Source organism: Callospermophilus lateralis, chromosome 1 (genome assembly GCF_048772815.1).
Source record: "Callospermophilus lateralis isolate mCalLat2 chromosome 1, mCalLat2.hap1, whole genome shotgun sequence".
Classification (NCBI taxonomy): Eukaryota; Metazoa; Chordata; class Mammalia; order Rodentia; family Sciuridae; genus Callospermophilus; species Callospermophilus lateralis.
The window spans coordinates 139,900,297-139,904,180 of record NC_135305.1 but is presented as its reverse complement, the minus strand read 5'-3'; the positions used below and the strand labels follow the sequence as shown (position 1 = coordinate 139,904,180).

Genomic DNA, 3,884 nt, shown 5'->3' with positions numbered 1-3,884 from the left:
TGACTATGTTGTTCCCTCATTAATATTCTCAAATTCATTTTCACTTTCTTCTGTATTTTGGTTTCAGAGATGTGAAACTCTCTTCTGGTGATTTTGAAATTTCAACCACTGTTTTCTTTCTCTCTCCCTCTCTGTCTCTTTGTACACACACACACACACACACACACACACACACACTCTCTCTCTCTCTCTCATACACTCACACACACACACTGATGTTTGGGATTACCTATAATTCACCATTTGGAAAAGCAGGAATTATGTTTGCAATCAATGCACTGGCAAAGATGATACAGGAACTCTTTAATTTTTTGGAGCTTTGTTTCACATTTTTATAGGTGCCTTATAGTTGTACATAATGGTGGGATTTGTTATTATATATTCATACATGCACACAATATAACAATATAATTTAACCAATATTGATCTCCAGAACTTTACCCACTCCTTCCCTACTTTTTACCCCGGTACCTTTCCTCTATTCTACTGATCTCCCTTTGATTTCCATTAAATCTCTTCTCACTTTTCTTTTCCCTTTTCCTCTTTAACTTCCTCATATGAGAGAAAACATACTTACCTTCTGGGTTTTTTTGCTGGGAGCCACAGCCAATTAATATGATGCATGGCATTTTTGATTGAAAGGTGATGCCAGCTAGCCATTGAGATGATACGATTATGTTAAAAATTACATTCATATGGATACCGGACTCCTGCTGTTTACCTTGGCCTGCTGCGGGACTCCTGGAGAGTTCCCATTGGTTGGGAAAGTGCAGTAGGAGGGAATTCTGGGGGAGGAGCTTGCGCTGGGGTCCGGGAAGGAACCGGCGGAACGCTGCGTGGGTGGATCGGGAATCTTCCTGGGCACAAACGTGGTATTGGCGGTTTTTTCAAATAAAGTTTGTTCCTGTTTGAGTGGCTCGTGATCTTGTGCCCAGCCAGACTGCGGCATTTTTTGACCTATTTCTTTTAACACAATGGTCTCTAGTTCCAAACATTGTAATTCTTTTTAAAATTTAATTTGATTTTAATTTTTGTTGATTCTTTTTTTGTTTTTTGTTTTGGTATTTTCCATTGTAGTCAAATACCTTTATAGTGCATATATATAACTTACTTGCTTTTTACTTTTACATACTCATGATAAAATTATTACATAGACATTGCAGTGTTTTCCCAAATGAATCTTCATTTTAATCAAACCTACAGTGCATTTATTGAAATTAACATATATGGCAAAGCCACAGACTTGTATCAAGCAGCATCAATTCTGTAATATTAAAAAAGTAAATAAATTCAAAATTTAGAAGCAGCTCATTAGCAACCATGCTTCTGGAGAAGGACCCACAAACATGCTCCTTACCCAGGAGCTATGATGCTACACACCTCCAAAGACTTTGCACTAAAAAATGTGCTTGTATCACACAATTAGAGAACTTCATGGAGGAAAATATCATATAAATTCCTTTTTTTTGTTTTTAAGGAGAATGCAATAGAAATATGTTAATGATAGCCTCACATATCCAATATTCTTCTATCTAATATTTTAAACCAAAGTTGTAGAACCCTACAGGTTTTCATAGAGAACTCTCTTCACAGCACAGCTGTAGTACTCTTTAAAATGCAAAAATGTTCTTTTGTGCTATATCCTTACAAATAAACGTAATATACATAAAAATGAAAAGTTCAGATTCTGCACCAAGCATTTTCAGTCTTGCTTTTTGATATAAACGTGGATATAGTCAAATTTGCAAAGCATTCACTTAATAGTTTAGTTGAAGCAAACTTAAAAGGGATATGGGTTTTCAGCAAAGGTGAGACTTTTAGTAACTTCAATAGTTGGAACTCAGAAGTTCAGCTAAAATCCCTATTAGTGAGGATGAATGGAGCCACAAGGGTCCAGACATAAAGGAGGAGGCACACCCAGCTGGAGCTGATCTTAACCCACACAGCGGGCCACTTGCTGGACACACTCTGGAATTTGGCATCAGGGCTATACCAGCTATTCAGTGTCATCATGATGTACAAGGAAGCCAAACATAGCATCAGATGGAAAAACAAGTAGCTATACTGCACTCCCTCTCTCTCGTTGTTCACAGGCCACCAAGGCTGTCCATCTTATTCATCGCTGGCTCCACTGGCAGCTGTATCATCAAGGATCATGATGTCACTCCCTGGGCAGGGTCAGCTTGTTCACTTGGCTGTTGCTGGAAGTGCGAATGCTAGAATACAAAAGACAGAAAACCAAGACTGTAAGCCCTGGAAGATTTTCTACATCCAGAAAGTGCCTCTTCTTTGATGGCGGAGCAGAGATAGGAACTACAGCGGTGGCGTTTGCAGGAGCCATGGTTGGTGAAGCTATGTGTGTAATGATTCTCAGCAGGGTTTCAGGAACCACCAGGTTCATTTGTCATGGCTGACCAGGGAGGTACAGGTGTAGAGCATGATGACAGAGGACGGTAGGAGACCTGAATGAGGCTGATGTTCCTGAATTTTGGGGTGGATGGATATAATGGAAACTACAACACAGAAAATCAGATTAATATTGTTGAAGAATTTGTTTTCTGTGCAGCCATCTGGTTTAGTGTAGTATGTGTGGAATAACCCAACAATGACGATTGGCAGGACATAAAACAAGGTTGTAACAGAGTAAAGTGGCATATCCAGACATTTGGGTTTCTTTCTTCCATTCGACTTACCCCTAATTCATTCCAAGAGTTAGCTAGGTCTACCAAGAGCACCAGCTGGATGAGGATGAGCAAAGCAGCTCCCACCATACCAACAGCAAACCAGGCCAAGGTTAAGTGCCCCCAGGGATGTAGAAAGATCCAACCGTGATACCAACAATGGCAGCGATTTTGAATAAAAAAACCCCAGTGTGTACTGCTGCTCTGGGAGCTTTACTTGCTTTTATTTTTTAACACGAGCAAAAAGAAGAACCCCCCTCAAAAATGGCTAAGATAAAGTTGATCTGACACATAGCTTTATAACAAATCAGCACATCCTAATCTTTATCTACCTTTATATCAGCCACCTTGGTTTTAAATCACCCTTCACAGAACCCAGGAATCTTCGTCATCTGAGTTTCTGTACCTTCTGTCAGCATGATACAGGGCACAGCAGTTCCCAGGAGGAGAATAAAAGCATAGATGAGCCGAGTCACAGTGGAATTCTTAATGTTGGAACAGCAACTACACAGCAAGCATGGTGCACCACTGCAGAGGCAGGGAACCTGAAGTTCCTTGTTCCTGCAGCAAGGAACAACAACTTGCCTCAGCAAGTTACATAACCTAGTTATATTTCTCCATTCAGCTGGCAAGAGAGAAGATGCCCAGCACAGCCCCCATGGTGACACTGTGATGGAGGTGGCTGGTCTGGATCAAGGTGCTTTCGGGACGGTAACAGTCAGCTGAGGCATAGTCCCCGAAACTGGATGGTATCTCGGGTCCGAAATATGGCCCATCCCCTCCCCAAACTCACATTGCTTCATTCTTTTGTTGATTCTTTTTTAGTGATACATGACAATACAATCCGTTTTGATATAATTATAGAAGCCTGGAATATATCTTATTTGAATTCAGATTCCAGTATCTCTCCCTCCCCTTCTCTTTCCCTCCCTCTGCTCCCTTCAATTTATTGATCTTTCTTCCATTGACCCAGAGTTTTTTTTTTCCAAAAATTAATTTCTTGTGGATGCACACAATGGTGAGATGATCTATTCATCCATCAGTGAATATCTAGGCTGGTTCCATAGTTTGGCTATTGTGAATTGTTCTGCCATAAACATGGGTATGCATGTGTCACTGTAGTAGTATGACTTTAATTCTTTAGGATAAATACTGAAGAGGAGTAGAGCAGGGTCATATGGTGGTTCCATGCCTAGTCTTTTG

At 40.4% G+C, this 3,884-nt stretch overlaps 1 pseudogene; it reads right to left on the bottom strand.

The window, feature by feature from the left end:
• Positions 1 to 1,848: 1,848 nt before the first annotated feature.
• On the bottom strand, positions 1,849 to 3,341 carry LOC143408020 (serine incorporator 3-like; annotated as a pseudogene).
• Between the last annotated feature and the right edge of the window lie 543 nt (positions 3,342 to 3,884).